Below are 19,068 nucleotides of genomic sequence, written 5' to 3'. Positions count from 1 at the left end.
GAGCACTGGGCCCAGAACAGAGCCCTGGCGCACCCCACTACACACTTCCCTCCATGTAGATGTGGTTCCATTGAGGACCACACGCTGAGTACGGCCGGTCAACCAGCTACAAATCCATCTGGTGGTGATGCTATCTAACCCACATTTTTCTATCTTATCACGTAGTAGGTTGTGATCTACTTTATCAAATGCCTTACTGAAATCCAAGTAAATTTCTTCACATCACTTCTACATTAAAAAAGGATACTAATACTGTTTTTCAAAAATAATATATCACAATTTTAAAGTCAACATAATAACAAGCCATGGCAGTTTGAACCCCAAGTATTTCAAATATTCACATATAGCACTATTCAAATATTCTTAGGAAGGGTCCCCCCCCAAAAAACATCCATTAACTCATTAGACTTGCTTTTCTCTGTTTTCCGTCGGATTAAGCATTCTGAAGTTAGTTTTTTTTTAAAACAACAACAACAACATAAGTCATTATGGAAGGTCTCCTCAGACCCAGAATATTCCTGATATAAACCTTGAGATCAACTAAAAAGTGGATTCTCCCAGATGATTTCCTTGCTGCCATCAACTTGGGGAAACTATCTCCATGCTAGCATCTGTTCTTTTCATAGGAGATAGGTCAAGTTTGTCTGCAACAGTCAGTTTCAACTCAATTCCAGAATTTTCACCAGTTATGTCAGCCCTAGTGGAACATCATTGGGCAAAGAAAATACAGTATGTATGCTTCTTTGGACGACTGTCTCTTCTTTAGAGCTCTGTCCATAGGCAAAGCTTTTATTATGCATCCCATCCTATTTTGTTTCTAGATGCACGGATTCATAGGGAGTGTGACCAGGAGTTGCTTGCTTTCATCCTAATGAATAGTCCACTTGAGAATTCTGAACAAGTCAGAGGTGGAAACTATTTTGGTTGCAAGTACGATTGATCAAATTACAGAAATGTGTCAGACACTTCCTTTCATATTAACAGCCAAGTCTGACAGGGCCACCTCATCTGCAGGGCATGATGATCGCCCACGGGCTCAGTTTCACTTCAGTTTGCTGCTGCTTCCTTTTCAATCTTTAATCGCTAGCAGAATCCACCTCCCTTTTAAAGTAGCTAGTATCCTTCAATTTGCCTTAATCTGTACTACTAAGGGAACCCATAGGATTCAGATCAGTATAAGTACCAGGCTTTTTTCCTTTTAAAAGTTTAAAAAGGGTATGTCTAGTTTAATGAAGAGAAGGACAGGGGCGGGACATGATAGCAGTGTTCCAGTATCTCAGGGGCTGCCACAAAGAGGAGGGACTCAAGCTATTCTCCAAAGTGCACAAAGGCAGGACAAGAAGCAATGGATGGAAACTAATCAAGGAGAGAAGCAACCAAAAACTTAAGGAGAAACTTCCTGACAGTTAGAACAACCTGCCTCCAGAAGCTGTGATTGCTCCAACACTGGAAGTTTTTAAGAAGAGACTGGACAACCATTTGTCTGAGATGGTATAGGGTTTCCTGCCTGAGCAGGGGGTTGAACTAGATGACCTCCAAGGTCCCTTCCAACTTTATTGTTGTGGTTATTGTCATACCATAATATTTTCCATAAAAACACCTGAATTTGAAGACTAGACATCTGATATTCATTGCCTTTTGGCTGCAATCCAAGGAATCCTAGTTTAAGGTGCCATGTGGGAGACAGGGTGAAGAGACATAATCAAGAGAAAGGTCAGATGAAAGGCAGCTTAGCCCACAGCAGGAATGTGGATGGGACAAGCAGTTCAGAAGGGACTCTCCATAGTTTCTTGGGTTGTAAAGGGGTGGGGGAGAAAGATACTTTCAGACTTGCAAGACTGTTGTTATTGTAACTTCAACAAAGTAGAATTAGCTTATCTGGCCGTGCTTCCTGTCTGGTCTATCTTACAAGGCTGATACCTGCAGGCTAATTGTCATTGACAACAGTACAGAAATGCTCTGCTATTCCATCCTTCTCTAGGATATATATTTTTTCTTTAATTTCCAATTTAGCTGTGACCCCTGGGATTAAATTTTTTGATGGTATCCCATCAAATTACAAACTTGTTTAACATTTTGAGGTCGTAAGTGCTGCCAGAGAATATAAAGCTTCTTCAGATGTCCTGGGGAATTGCTGAGTCAGTGTTATGTATGTCTCTGCCTTCATCTGGAGATATTTGTTGAGAGACCATCAGGAAGTGAACCTCCCACTGCTTCTAGGACAACACCGTTGAGAAACTAAACACCAATGTCACCTTGCAATAAGTGCAATGTAGTCTTCATGATAAAACTGAGGGTCTAGATCAGGGGTCTTCAAACTTAGCCCTTTTATGACTTGTGGACTTCAACTCCCAGAATTCCTCACCCAGGCACGCTGGCTGAGGGGTTCTGGGAGTTAAAGTCCACAAGTCATAAAGGGGCCAAGTTTGAAGACCCTTGGTCTAGATCATTTTGACAGTTCTTCTAGAGAAACATAGAGATGATTTTGGAGAAGATATGCTAAACATGATCTTAGTCCAGGAGGGTAAGGTCATGTGAGAAAGTTGCCTTGCTTTAGCTCATACCTGGAAACCAATTCCATAGTAAGACTAGAATTATACTTGTTTGATATAAGCTATAGGAACAGAATCTTAAGAGCTTCCAGTTGGTTTCTCTTAGATCGTCTTCATGGCTTCCTCCACTCTGTTATAAGTGGGAAAGAAGAGGAAAGACTGTTAGTCTTTCAAGATTCTGTAATTGTAGAGTAATACAAGAGAGTTCTTCGATAACCATAGTCTTCCAAGTCAGCAGAATTGACAATCTCGATGAAATCTGTTAATACAATCTGATGTTTTATTCCAGGATCTAGAAGTTCATTCATATTTGGAGTGTCCATCTAGAGATTGAATGGAACAGCTGTTTAGGAACAGTTTATCTCTTTGTGTGGTCAGAAAAATACTTTCTTCACTATGCCTTGCTACAGATTAAAACTACCAAATGATCTGGCTTGTCTCCAAGAGGAAAAAAAAACACTGGATCATGATGATAATGAATTCTGGAATTTTCTGCAATTAGACTTAGATAGTAATGGATTACCACTATTCTATGAAGGCAAACAGCTGCACTGGTGTGAATCTTGAGAGGTACATTTGAAAGTTCTGACATGAAAGAAAACCTTCCTGGGGGCACTAACATCAGCTAGAAGAATGGGGGACCTTCATTTCTTTTGGTAAGTTGATTTTGTGCTTAGATCCATGTTTTGTTTTAAAGATAAACATGATCCTCCATAGTCGCACATGATTGCTCCTCAGTTTTGTCCAGCCTACCTATCATATTTGAAAAAAATACTCAGCATTAGTTGGAAGTGTACAGACCTCTCATTATATCATCGGCATAGGAACAATTAAGGAGCAATGTATTATGGGACTAAATAACATTTAGTAAAAGCTATCAAGAAATGAAGTGGTTAGCAGAGACACAAGTTGACCAGATTTCTGTACAAAAACAAAAGTCGCTATTGGTTTACTGTGAAGATACAGCATTGGCATATCTGTCTAGTACAGTTATGGTCTAGGTCTCAATCTAACACTGCTACATTACTGACACATGCTATGTTGCTCTATCACTACAAATTCGGAGTAGCATCCTCCCAAAATTATATGTTTGCATGCTTCTTAAGATACCACCTCTAAGGCAGTAATAAAGTGTGGCTGTTAAGATGCTGCTGAAAAGTCTTCTGTTTTTCCTACTGGAACAAGGCAGATGGATAAAGACAGCTGGGAGCCTTTGAGAATTACATTACCTGACTCAGCTTTAGTTGAAGGATACAGGGTTAAAGGCAAGAAATGCTGGAAGCTACGGTTTGGCAGCATCTGCAGGGCCATCGGTTCTCTATCATTTCTTGCAAGCTGAGACCACTGTATTGTCTCAAAATAATTGCAGAATAAGAGGCAAGGCTGGGCTTATTCTTGCTTCATCCATGCATTGGAAGTCCTCTCTAATCTCAATGGTAAAAAAATGCAGTATGGATATGCTGCTGATATAATATTTCATAAATGAAACAGCAATGTGAAAGTTCTACTTCAAATACCAAACTCAGGTTGACATATGCCACCTATCCTTACAGTCAGAGCAGAAGAGAATAGCTGCCGCTCTAAAGCAGAAATATGCTCCATCCCTAAAAAAACCAGAAACAGTGCCTGAATATGTCATAAAAAGAAATATGAACTCTAGATGACCTTGAAGAGTTGTTTACAACATGTGTAATGCCTTCAGAACATCACACTCCAGTTCTTCTGCTTGGCTGGAAGCAGATATGATTAGGTTTTGGCTGATGCTATGACAAAGGGAGAAAAAGTGTAGGATTAAATCCTTTACCTAGATAAGTTTATCAGCACATAATACTGTTGCAAGGTCTAAAAATAAGCAGAAAAGAATAGCCATCCTTTTTAATTAGGATCCAGCATAAATGTATACCAAAGAATCTACATGTTTAGAAGCTCTATTGGGGTTCATGGATTTTTCACCATCAAATTGCAAATATTAAAATAATCCTTCAGGCCTGTTCCTTTCCTTTCCATTCTTCCATACATTCCCAAACTGTGGTTTGGATGTTGTGCCTTGTGTGCAAACGTTCATTTCTTAAGACCTCCAGATGGTCACTTGCTTGCCTCCACCTGTTGAAATAGTCAGGTCAAATTAGTTCATAGATATTTAAAACATGGTATTGTTTGGATATTAAGGCAAATATACGTGTCTTAGGATAATGCTGCAAGATCCCGGTCACCTAGTGAGATTGGATCCTGCAATATTGTTGGATCATTTACATCACATTTTTCTCAGTTGCTGTAGACTTTGGTTTTGGATATTCTGAGATGGCAACTATTAAAATTACGGCTGTCAGCCTATAAACGAAACAATTTATGCCATGTAGTACACAGAATAGCACCTAATATATTTGAGGAAAAATTGAAAATCCAAGTAGAATCCTTAATGTTTGTAGAAACAGCAAATTTCTAATTCAGAAATTTCTACAACTAGCCCCTTTTAAATTTATTTCATTCATTTATTAAATGTTGCCCATCTCATTATCCAAAGCCGTGATGTCAAAATGACAAAATGTGTGTGTGTTGTGATGTGATGTGTCAAAGCAAATTCTACCTCTTTCACATTTTCATGAAAGGTGGAATTTGCATTATAATATTATGAATGTACATTTGCAACTTGCCTCCTTCCTCCTCCCTCCAATGCGCCAAGCATTTATTTATTGTTATTAATTTTGTATGTCACCCATCTCTCTCTACCAAATATGCAAAAAATGCTGATCGCTCTGGAAGTCTCAAATTGGAACGCCACTTGTCCTTTTCTTTTTACCAGAGATTTCATCTCCTTTTCCTTGACATGCCACCTCTTAAACTTTTACAAACTTAAGCTATAATATGCTAGGTAAAGGTAAAGGTTCCCCGGCACATGCGTGCTAGTCGTTTCCGACTCTAGGGGCCGGTGCTCATCTCCGTTTCAAAGCCGAAGAGCCAGCGCTTGTCCGAGGATGTCTCCGTGGTCATGTGGCCAGCATGACTAGACACCAAAGGCGCACGGAACGCTGTTAGCTTCCCACTGTAGTGGTCCCTATTTTTCTACTTGCATTTTTACGTGCTTTCGAACTGCTAGGTAGGCAGAAGCTGGGACGAGTAACAGGCGCTCACTCTGTTACGCGGCACTCGGGATTCGACCCGCCAAACTGCCGACCTTCTGATTGACAGGATCAGCATCCTAACTCACTGAGCCACCGCGTCCCTCTTAAAATATGCTAACTAACTAAAAAAAAACCACTTTAAATTCTATCGCACTTTAACTCCCCTTAAACATAACTAAATAATAATAACTAAGTCATAATACATCTTATAATACTAATACTTGTTCATATGCTAAATGAAACTTTTTAGTCCCATATTTATTCTGAATATAATCGATCCATCTTCTCCATTCCAAAATATATCTCTGTTGCGATTGTTCTTTCAAATATGCTGAGATTTTTGCCATTTCTGCCAGTTTTGAAACTTTTAAAGTCCACTCTTCTATCGTAGGCAGGTCCTCCGTCTTCCAATATTGAGATACCAAAAGTCTTGCTGCCGTTATTAAATTCAACATCAATTTGGTTTCTATAACAGTACAATCTGTAATAATAGCCAACAGAAATAACTGTGGAGAAAACCTTATCTTTCTCTTAAATATTTTCTGCATATTCCACCAAATTTTAATCCAAAAGGCTTTAACTTTTTTGCAAGTCCACCATATATAATAATACGTTGCATCCTCACAAGCACACCTCCAACATTTAGGCTGATAATTTGGATACATACATGCTAATTTTTTAGGATCTAAATGCCATCTGTAAAACATTTTATAAAAATTCTCTTAAATTTTTTGCCTGTGTGAATTTTACATTTCTGACACAATTTTTCCCCCCAAATATCCATCGTTATTGGCTCCTAAAAATTCTGGGCCCATTTTATCATACAATCTTTAACAAGTTCCGTTTCTGAATCTATTTCTATCAATGCATTATATATCCTTCTTATATGCGCTTGACTTTGATCTCTGATTTGTTTGACCAAATTTTCATCAGTTGACAAAATGCCAATTTTCTGGTCTTCTTTCCATCTAGCTTGTAACTGCCCATACTGAAACCAGGTCTGAACTATTTTTTATTTATTTTATTTATTTATTTTATTGGATTTATATACCGCCCTTTCCCGAAGGACTCAGGGTGGTTTACAGGGTATTTAAAACAAAAATCAATACAAAAGTTAAAAAACAATTAAAAAGATTAAATCAAATCCCTAAAAAATAAAAACCCAATTAAAATTCTCAGCCTAGGCCGGAAAGCTCAAAGAGCCAGGTCTTCAGGTCCCAGCGAAATGAACGAAGGTCGGGGGCAGTCCTAAGCTCCGCGGGCAGCTGGTTCCAGAGGGCAGGCGCACCCACAGAGAAGGCCCTCCCCCTGGGTGTTATCCGCCGGCAATCTTTTACCGGCGGCACCCTGAGAAGACCCTCCCTGTGGGAGCGTACTGGACGAAGGGAACTTGATGCTGGCAGCTGGTGTTCCCTCAGATATCCCGGACCCAGGCCATTTAGAGCTTTATAGGTCATCACCAGCACCTTCTTCTTTTAAAATATTAAACGACTTTAATTGCCATACATTCCTTTCCATTCTAAGAATTTCTTTATATGTAGTCACATCATGTTTAAATCCCACACTTATATTTTCTATTGCGTGTTTAGGTATTGCCCAAATTGGTATTTTATAATTTAACTTGTATCGGTATTTTTTTCAAACTCGCAACAGAGCATATCTTAATATATGAGTTTTAAAGATATTATCCACCTTCTTATCATACAACAAATATGCATGCCAACCATATAATAAATCACATCCCTCAATATTCAATAATCTTCCTTGTGTTAAATTAAACCAATCACTAATTGATGATAAAACCGCAGCCTCATAATATAATTTAAAATTGGGCATTTTAAGACCACCTCTTTCACGTATATCTTGCATTATCTTAAGTTTTATTCTCGGTCTTTTCCCTGCCCAAACAAATTTATTAATACCTTTCTGCCATTCTTCCAAATTTGAGTCATTTTAAGTATAGGTATCATTTGAAACAAGAATAAAAATTTTGGTAAGACATTCATTTTCACTGCTGCAATTCTTCCCAATAAAGACAATTGTAATTTTCTCCCGAGTGTTTTTATTTGAAAGGAAGAGGAACCTCTATCAAATGCCTCACTTTCTGGTATCATTCTTTATAATTTATTGATGAATTTATACTCTGCTTTTCTGTTTATGCCTCATGCTTTCTTATTGTCTCAAACTCATCCCTGTACTTTTTTTCCTAGTTCTTCTAATGTGGGGTTATTTATGGAGACACTAGGTTTGACCCTTTGCAGCCATCCTACATATCTTTTACCTTAATCCTGATGGTGCCTAGAAGAAACTTGCTTTGATTGACTGGAATTATTTTATCAGAAGGGAAAGGGCTATTTTTAGCAAAGCTGCCTCTTGTCTCCATATTCTTTGAACTTGAGTAAATGGAAAGAACAACTCTGTAATACACTTTTTCCTTCTTCTGAAGCAGAGAATCAAGTAAACTTTCCTGACCAAATGTACAATTCTTTTAGTTATTTCCATCCAGTTTAGCAACATTTTTGGTTCCAAGAGGTACATAATTGACAAGAGGTCTGGCAACTAACAGACAGGAGAACTAAGTCTCAATAATAATAAGATGATATTTTGGAAGACAATGTGTAATTTACTGAACCGTTATACCCTCTTATTTTTCACACAAACAAAAGTTTATTTTAAAGATTTACACACACATAAAAAGAACAGATTTGCACATGGGGAGAGAAATGTAACATGAACAAGCAGTTTTTCAAAAAGAAAGACACGAGATGAGACAGCTAACAAAAGATGGATGACTATAAGAGAATTTAAGAATGAAGTTTACCTTTCATACAGGACATTCCTGAGTGTGGAACGTATTAAAACGAATGAGCCTGTCAGAACACCTGATTATTATTTTCACTAGTCTTTGCAATAAACAAGAATTTCCTGTAATAACTGAGTTTGAAGAACCAGTGATTCTAAATAGGAAAAGGTGCAAGATAAATATGGTTATTGTCTCAATTATTTTTAACAAGAATAGCATATAGATTAAAACTGGAAGATAGGACTGCTGGAATGGAAACGGGAACTTAAATACTAACAAACAGAAGCATGCAGATGATAGTACTTCATTAGCAGACTATAAAGAAGATATAGCACATTAGGAGAATAAAAATGGAATGTAAAAATGTTAGTTAATGTTAATTACAGAGAAGACAAAAGTACCGTAACTAGCATGCTTAGTGCATTCTCAAGTAATGGTGAATAAGTGAAAGTAGTTGATCATTTGGTTATTATTAAAACTGAATAAAATACTAAGGCTGGCAATGTGCTAGAAAGGGAAAGAATTTTAGGGAGAAAAGCAATGGCAAATTCAGAAAAGAGCATGACAAAGTGTTAGAACAGTTAAATACAGCTGCAAAAGCTGGACTTGAAAACAAGTAAAAATAGTTGATGATTAGTAAGAATACCATGAGTCACAAGAAGAACCAATAAAGACAATGATCAGAAAAGGAAATGTGTGTGTTTGGGGCATGTATTTGAGTAGATCAGTGGTCTTCAAACTTGGCCCTTTTATGACTTGTGGACTTCAACTCCCAGAATTCCTCAGCCAGGCATGCTGGCTGAGGAATTCTGGGAGTTGAAGTCCACAAGTCATAAGAGGGCCAGGTTTGAAGACCCCTGGAGTAGATGATGGACTATAAAAAATGATCAAGTTTGGCAGGGCTGAGGGAAGCAGAAGAGGAGCAAGATAATAGGTAAGGTGGATTGATTGACAAGGACTAGGGATATCAGTGGAATAATCCTGTATCAGTTCCGATTGTCATTAGATACTGGTCAGAATGGAGGACCTTGGTCATTGTCATCACCAGAGCTACAAAACAGGTTCCAGTATCAAACCTACAAATTGCCTATAAAATAAGAGGCCCAACTGCTTGGCTCTTTATGCATCGATGCTGTCTTCTTAAATTGTGCTGATGCAGCTGGTCAAAGGCAGCCAGAAAAGCCTTGGAAGATTGTTCAGTGTTCAGTCTGATGCCCCACCCATCCTGAGGTGGGGTCACTGCATTCCAAGGCAACTGCAGCTGTTGATTTGCCTTAAAAGAGAGGCATATGCAGAATTCACTGTGCCTAGGCAAGGGGAAAGAGGGGGAAAGGGGAAAAAACAGATTTGTTTTTCATTTAAAACTAATCTTTGTCAGCCAGAGTTTGATAATATTTGTTCTTCTTTTCTATTGGAAAAGCAGCAGCAGTAGTCACAGTGCTATTTGTGCCATTTGATTCAACAAAGCACATTACAATTTTATAGAAAAAGGCAAGCGTATTTTATAAAAGAAATCTAAAACTGCCTATTGTCAGTCTGCTTATCCTGGCTTCCTTTGACAAGGTTAAGAACTCTGCTTCACTATAAAACCTAAAAATGTCCTGGCCATGGAGTTGTTTATGTAAAATATGAGAAGATCTAAGGTTACAGGACTTGGGATTGGAAGAGCTTTTAAAACCAACCTCTGAATGCTGACGTCACGTGGAAACCAGCTGCTGGGATGATGCTAAACGGATCTGTTCGTCAGTTTGCAGAAAATTGCAAAGCTGAACTAACATTGCTGTAAGGACTCTCTCTTGATAGAGAAGCTGATGCTTCTTCTCTCTTTGAAGGGTCATTGTTTGCAGAACTGGAAAGGCTTTTTCCCACCTCCCTCTTTTCACTGCTGGTATCACTTGGATGGAAGGGATTCTTCCACTGCAAAGGGTAAGTTTAGCATTTGCTTTTCATTCCCCTGACCCTCCAAAAAAAATTACTACAGTTCCTTCATTGAAATGTGTCAGAATATTTTCAAAAGAAGCAGGAATGTAATTGCAAAGCCCAAAAAGTTATTTCTGCATCTAGTTAGTTCTTCTGGATTTGAATAGAGGCAGTAGTTGTAAAAAAAAGGCTTTTAAGGAAAAGATTAAGCTAAACAGCCTAGTTTCAAACAGTCTTTCAGGTTTCTCAATATGAAAGTTTCTTGGAAGTGTACAACTATTGTGCAGAATAGCAGAGAAGCCTGCTGCTATAGTGATCAAAATGATGGTTTTGCACTGTGAGCTCAAAACTTGGCTGAACTGAATGGAATCGCTTATACATCAAAAGAAGACCCTGTTTATCTGAAAGCTGTCTTGGGCATCCCATTTTGTTCATCTCCATTAAAATATAACCTTCTTAGTTGATGCCATTGCTTTGTATTTTTAGTAGCCGCTTTCCATACTTCAGAGAGTATGTATTTTGAACTGGATCAATGTATATTTGTGCATGTGCTGAGAGGCAAGAGAAATTAAGTGGTATTTCACATTGTGTTTCTAAGGAAAGAGCTTTGTATGTCTTAGTAAAGATAGAGTGGGAGAGAGAGGCACTGTGAACAGTGCAGATGACATTGATCTCGTTCTTGGAAACTTTACATTTGTATTGAGATCCTGACCTTGTCTAGGACACACTGAAGTTACAGCAAATGGGCAGATGACTTTGGATTGAAGGCATATTCTTGACTTTGACACATAGAAGTCATGTATCCATACACCTGATGTATTTATGCTTCCAAGGATTTACTAAAGCAGTTTTTCTTTCACTGGTCCTATGTGCACGAGGGGATTGACATTTGTTTTTAGTCTCTAAAGGAAAAACGATCGACAGAGACAAGACAATAAGCAAAGCACCTGCAAGGATTTTATTCATTGTAAAGCAAGCTTCAGCATCTGGGATAAAATTGAACTGTAGGTTATTTCATTGTGTCTAAATATCAAGCTCGAGGTTCAGTCCCCAAGGAAACAGTTAAAAATGACATTAGGTTAGCAGTCATATGAATAGACGACAAAGCAGGCAATCTAGAGAAAGTCAGTATGTGTTTTGATTACTTTGATAATTCAGTGCCCTCTGTCCCTCATCACCACACATTGATGATACTAGTTAAGGATGATGGGAGTTGTAGTCATGTTTATCTGGACATTCCTTTGTTGAAAAAGGCTGCTGTTATGGGCAGTACTAGGAACACTTTGCTTAGGTTTTCTAGTGGTTTAAATGGAATAATTTGCTTTATTGGTATCAATACTGTAGTAGTGGATTAAGACAACTCTTGTCACTCTTTTATCAGGGGGGATCTGAGGCTAGGAAGCGACTTGCCAAAGACTGAATCCAGGGAAGGAAAAAAAAAGACTGCAAATTCGGATTTTCTGGATTCTGGCCCCACAACTCTGTTGCCTAAACCACATATCAACTTTGCAGATACATGGTAACTTGCTAGGACCCTCTGGGTAAAGAGCTATCATAAGGTAAGCATTTGAATTGTGGGAGCTTTGGTTCTCTTCTAGTCATTTTCATTCTGTGCAACATGTAATGCCATGCTGTTCCAGAATCTAATTGCATTCTGATGGCCTCCAGTGTGGCTTTCCGAAAACTATCTTGGTGAGAAACCAATTGTGCAATGCAGAAACTGGTTTAAATAATCAAACAATTTTAGAATTGATTTCTTTTGCTTTTTAACACTCAGGTTAATTATAAGAGAGAAATCAATACCCATTTGGTGGAGAAATGTCTTCTTTTCGTGTTTGGGGTGTAGCACTGATATATTTTTTTGCTTCTCCTTGAATTACTAGATTGAACATTGTAGACTGAACTTTCTCTTCTCCAGCTTCTTTACTGATTCCTTTCATACAGGGCCCTTTTAATTTTTCTGCAGTCTGAACAAATCTACTCAAATGTAGCAGTCTCCAAATTCTGTACATTAAAAGTTAAAAATAAAAAGCGAGACCAAACGATCCTCATTAAAAAATATTGAACTGGTTGCACATGATCATCTTCAGATGGCACTTGGAATGCAAACAAGCTTTCCGAATAGTGGAAAAGTTAAGCCAGTTGTTTTGGAGAAATTACCACTTCAGTCTCTGGCGCTGAGCTAGAACTTTGGCCCTAGAAGTGAAGAAAATTCATTTTGCTTGCCTTCTTGCTCCTTCAAGCCAAGACAATTTGCTTAAATAACCAACTGCTTTTGTCTTCCTTTATGCAATATCCTAGGGATGTTGGAGCAGCTCTGTTTATTTGCAGCAATGCTACTTTTAATAAAACTGTCTTTACTTTATGCAGATAGGAATAACCCCCCCCAAAAAAAATTTCTGGACCCCAAGTTTGTTGGAGCAAACATTTATAGCAAAGCTAGAAGGGGGGGGGAACCCTGCACTGCCTAGGACTTCAAACAGAACTTAAAGACTGCATTGCACAGGTAATAGTATGTTGCCATCTAAACCCACCTGATTTTGAAAAGCAGTAAAGTTTATTCATTAGTTGCAAAAAAAAAAACAAAGCTTCAATTTTGCCTGATTGCTAAGAAAAGGAATTCAAGGGAGGGGGGAGGAAATGAATGGGTTTAAAACAAAGGATTGGATCTGTCAAAAACAGAAATGTTCCTTTCATTAGCAGGAAGTTATCGATTCAGACTTTTTGCCCTCTTTTCTGTCCACTGAGTTCTCTGAGAATAGTTTTGAAAAGGAGTGAGGGCTGCAGAGGGAAATCTGTCAACTGGAATTTTCTGAGAAGCAGAAACAACTCTGCTGCAAAAAATTGTAATTCATTCCAATTTATTTGGATGGTATATATATGCCTTCCAGTGACCAGAATATACATGAAAAGTTTTTTTTTTAAACTAGCCATCGTAATGAAAAAATATGGGGAAAAGGAAGCATTTCGCAAGATAGATGCTACTACCATAGCTCCACAGAAACCTATAAATACATAGAGTGGCTAAACTAAGGTAGTATTTCAAATAATATGAAATGAGAGGTGAGAAGGGAGAGGACGGCAGGATGGTTATATAGATGCAGGTTAGCTGAGACACAGATTAAAATGACCGTATCAATTTTCAATGGTAATGTGTTAAAAACCATTGTGTTGTTGAGATCTTTTGAGATAGCCCAAATTTTTGAAATATGTGAGTTCGGCAATCTCTTGCTTAACCATGCGGTTAAAATGGTCTTTCCAAAATGGTCATGTTAAGATTTGCATCCCAATCAAAATCTTGTATCAGTTTAGCCACTCTAATGAACTACAGTTCACAAAAGCTTAGGCCTTTTAATAAAAGTAAAGCGCTTCTCAACTCCTTTTGATTGTGGGCTCTGTAGAATAATTAGAGTTCTCATTCTACAATGGAGCATATACAGAAAAAGCTAATTCTTTTCTCCTCCCTTCTTATATGTAGAGTTTTCTTCATATTTGCAGGAAACATATGAGGATCAGTTGCAGGAATTGGGTATGTCTAGTCTAGTGAAGAAAAGGATTAGGATTAGATATTAGTGTTAATATCTAAGGGGTTGCCACAAAGAAGAGGGGTCAACCTAATTTGAAAAGCACCTGTAGCAGTGGATAGAAACGAATCAAGGAGAAAAGCCACACAAAGCTAAGGAGAAATTTCCTAACAGAATAATTAACCAGCAGAACACCTTGCCTCCAGTTCACTAGAGACTTTTAAGAAGAAACTGGAAAGCCACTCATTATTCTGTTATCCTGTTAAATCAATGGATAATAAGCTACAGATCCATGGATCCTTGAATCCGTTGCTTAGTCTTTGCATTTTATAGAAGTGTTAAAGGAAATTTAATTGATATAAAATGTTTTGAAGGGTTAATGATTGGAGCAGTCCCTGGATCTGATGGTTGGCATTTCACTGATGATCAGTTTTGTTTTGTAAGAAGAGAAAATTACAGGAGATAGATATGAGCAAAGAAGTAAAATGTGTATTAGATATAAAGTATGAATAGCATTGCTAAAATAATCATTAATTCTGATAGAAGCAGTCTCCAACAATGCCTTGTTTTTCTTATGTGAGACAAATGGAAAATAGTTTTGCCTAAACAAAACTGGCCTCAATGGAACTGCATCTACATGGAGGGAAGTGTGCAGTGGGGTGCCCCAGGGCTCTTTTCTGGGCCCAGTGTTCTTCAACATCTTCATCAACGATTTGGACGAGGGGATAAATGGGGAACTCATCAAATTTGCAGAGGACCCCAAGCTGGCAGGAATAGCCAACACTCCAGAAGACAGGCTTAAGATACAGGAGGATCTGGACAGACTTGAACACTGGGTGCTATGTAAAAAATAAAATTCAGTGGTGAAAAAAGTAAGGTTCTACATTTAGGCAAGAAAAACCAAATGCACAGTTATAGAATAGGGGGTACCTTGCTCAATAGTAGTAACTGTGAGAGGGATCTCGGAGTCCTACTGGACAACCACTTAAATACGAGCCAGCAGTGTGCTGCAGCTGCCAAAAAAGCCAACACAGTGCTAGGCTGCATTAACAGAGGGATAGAATCAAGATCACATGAAGTATTAATACCACTTTACAATGTGTTCTGTTCCAGCCTACGACTGGCCCTGTTTGAATGTCAGGGACAACCCCTTTATATAGTCAACAGGCTGGAAAAACCCAACCAAATTTATTTACAAAGAAATCAAAAGTTCAAACGAATTAAACCAAAAGTTCAAACAAGAGTTAAACAGGAATAACAGACCAGGACTCTAGCAGAAGATCTTCAAACGGTTGCCTTCAGCAACCAGCACCTCCCACACCTTCCCCTTTTATCAGCAGTCCCAAGGCATGGCTTCTCATTGCCTTCTCCTCTCACCGAGTTGCCTCATGGCCTTTCTCTGTTATACTCTGCTGGATTGCCTCCTGCTCCTAGCGTCCCTGAATAGATCCAGCTGTGAATCATCTACGTCCAATACCTCATGCTTACACAGCTGAGTCTGATGAAGAACATGACGGGAGAGGCCAGGCTGAGAGTCCTGCAGTGCATCAGAGCCTCCCTATGACACCAAAGGCTCTTCAAACCCCTCCTCCTCTTCAGAATCATCAGACTCAGCTGTCGGTATCACAGGTTGACGCTGAATCACAACACAATGCCTTGGTAAGACCACACTTGGAATACTGCATCCAGTTTGGTCACCACAATGTAAAAAAGATGTTGAGACTCTAGAAAGATTTCAGAGAAGAGCCACACAGATGATTAGGGGACTGGAGGCTAAAACATATAAGGAACGGCTGCTAGAATTGGGTATGTCTAGATCATGGGTTGGCAACCTGCGGCTCCGGAGCCGCATGCGGCTCTTTGAGCCGTCTCCTGCGGCTCCCAGCCGCCCGGTGCACGCGCACCTCTTCGAACGGGCAGTGGTACGCGCGCACCTCTCCAAATGGAGAGTGGCACCGTCCGTTTGGAGAGGTGCGCGCGCACCTCTCCGAATGGGCAGCGGCGCCGCTCTTTGGGAAAGCTGCCGTGGCACGTTTGCAGGCTGCCGAAAGTGGTGCAGGCTCACAACAAGCGGTGCCGCTGCCCATTCCGAGAGGTGCGCGCGCACCTCTCTGAACGAGCGGAGGTGCGCGCGCACCTCCCCAAACCTTTGGAGAGGTGCGCGCTCACCTACGCGCGAACGGGCAGCGGCGCCACTCTTTGGGAAAGCTGTCGCGGCACGTTTGCAGGCTGTCGAAGGCGGTAGCTCTGCAAACGGGCCGTCGCGCAACCGGGAACTGGTTCCATCACACATAAAAAAAATGGCAACTGTGCGTGTCCGCGCATGCGCAAGAAAAACCTGTTTTGCGTATGCGCAAAATGTTTTTTGCGCATGCGTGTGCATGGACGCACACACGCGGCTCCCATTTTTTTTTATGTGTGGTGGAACCGGTTCCCAGTGGCTCTTTTCCTTTTTCAGGTTGCCGACCCCTGGTCTAGATTAATAAAGAGAAGGACGAGGGGGGGACATGATAGCAGAGTTCCAATATCTCAGGGTCTGCCACAAAGAAGAGGGAGTCAAGCTATTCCCCAAAGCACCTGAAGGCAGACAAGTAGCAATGGATGGAAACTAATCAAGGAGAGAAGCAACCTAGAACTAAGGAGAAACTTCCTGACTGTTAGAACAATTAACCAGTGGAGCAACCTGCCTCCAGAAGCGGTGAATGCTCCAACATTAGAAGTTTTTAAGAAGAGAGTAGACAGCCTGAGCACGGGTTTGGACTAGATGAATTCCAAGGTCCCTTCCAACTTTTTATTATTATTATTACTATTATTACTATTTATTACTATTATTATTATATTTATTTATTTATTTATTTATTATTTATTTATTTATTTATTTATTTATTTATTTATGATCATTGCACAGTCAGCCAGATGTTCAGACTGGATTTGGCATTTTTGTCTACCTGTTGAGTCCTTACCAAGGACCTGGGATAGGTAGATGTGGATGTTTTATATTTATTATTATTATTATTATTATTATTATTATTATTATTATTATTATTATTATTATTATTATTGTTGTTGTTGTTGTTGTTGTTGTTGTTGTTGTTGTTGTTGTAACATTAAGGAAAATGTTAACAGTAACACCTTCAAGCTAAATTCTTTAGCCTAGGTTCTAATTCTAAGATAGGAACAAATCACAGTTCACAAACTCTGCCTTGATGAAGCTCCTTAACATTGGCTGAGTGAGAGAGCAGGAACCCAAAAGGAGTAAAGTACAAAACAAAGCTCAAAAATGTTATTTATTCCAAGTCACCTATTTTCAGAGCAACCTGTGTCAGCTGTACTGGAAGATTGTTTTATTAGTTTGCTTCTCCAAGATAGAAAAGTCTTATTATATTCTCTGTTGTTATGGCTGGTCTCTGTAGTGTCAGACAACCACAGATTTTGTTCCTTTGTGACAACTACCTTTTATTTTTAAAGGAATAAAAAGGAAAATACTTCAGATGGAAAGGAAATTACCGGTGATTTTATTGGCACCTGTTAGTATTTTTGTAACTGGGATTATTCAAGGCTGCCAGGAAGGATTAAGTGCATCAACATGATGAGAATTAGGGGAAACAAGGTAGCTGGCTCTCAGTAACATCTGTCAAGGCATTTTTCATTCCTGTTCACTTGATGTGGCATGCAGAATGAATGGGCCAACATATGGAAATGGAAGTATATTCACTGGCCCCACTGTCGGCTGTAGATCTTTTGAACAAATCCTGTCATGTTGCACACGAGTGAGCTCAGCCTATAAATTTTATAGAATGTACATAAGCCAGAGAGGGACAGTGGGTGTGAACCTGACTCAACCCCTGTGCATTGAACTCACTATTCCTTGCTGTGTGAAGAGGACTTTGGCAAGCCACCATCTATAGAGATTAAGATGTTTTTATAAAGCGCAGGCATTTTGGATTAAATCCTAATTAAATAAATACTATCTATCTTGCAAGTTTCTTCATTGTAGGACAGGCATTAAAGGTAGAACATGGATCAGCCACAGCTCACTGCCCAATTTACATTTAACAGTTGGTATCTGCAGCTTGATGAGACATTTACAAAGAAAAGGAGCTTGGTCTCGCCTTGCAAGATGCTTTCCCAAATTGCTTCAAAACTGCTTAGACATATGTGTCCAATGTGGTTTTTTTTCCTTGTGCTGTAAATATGTATACATATGGGTGGACTTAGTGAAGGAGAGACTGTAACTCTGAAGTTGGCCTACTACTTTGTCCTACAAAGTTGTAGAACACTTTGTTTATGTTTCTATATATGTTTGTTTGAAGGTGGGGAAAGAGATTAACTGTGTAACTATGTAAAGGCATATTAACAAACATGCTATTTTTATATTATAGGCTGTCTTGTCAACAATCTAGAACATAGTGGTGGGTCAGCGTCTTAAGCATTCCAAGGCCCAGCAAGGTTGGAAAGGCCTTAGTTTCAGTGCCAAATCCCTGAGGGAAAATAGAGGTTGCTCAGCAACCTTAGGGACCTTACATTATTTTGAAAGGTTGGACATCATGATCCTTAAAATGCACTGAAGTGTGAACATGTGGTTCTTATTTGCAGGAATATACCCTGTATTTTTATCTATGCTTGTCTCTTCTTAAGAAGCTGCTTAATAATATAACAGCAGAGTAATTAATTCAATGCTGGCCACATACTTTATATGGCACAGCTTTAAAAAATACTTTCCTTTTTCAAAAAGATGGTGCAAGTATTAACTAAAAATCCAGTTCTAATATTACAAAAGTCTAAAAGTTGAAAATATATTTGAGCAATGACCAAAGGGTTATTTTTTAATAGCAGTGATACATGTATACTTATTTCTGTTTCAGTATGCTGCATACTATACTATCAAAAAGTTAAACATACCTTTAGAAATTATTTATTCCATAGTCACAGTCAATTTTTTATTATCACGTTCTCTAAGGTAAAGGTAAAGGTTCCCCCGCACATGCGTGCTAGTCGTTTCCGACTCTAGGGGCCGGTGCTCATCTCCGTTTCATAGCCGAAGAGCCAGCGTTTGTCCGAGGACGTCTCCGTGGTCATGTGGCTGGCATGACTAGACGCCAAAGGCGCACGGAACGCTGTTACCTTCCCACCATAGTGGTCCCTAT

This window comes from Vipera ursinii (assembly GCF_947247035.1).
Source record: "Vipera ursinii genome assembly, chromosome: 1".
Lineage (NCBI taxonomy): Eukaryota > Metazoa > Chordata > Lepidosauria > Squamata > Viperidae > Vipera > Vipera ursinii.
This window is presented reverse-complemented; position numbering follows the sequence as displayed.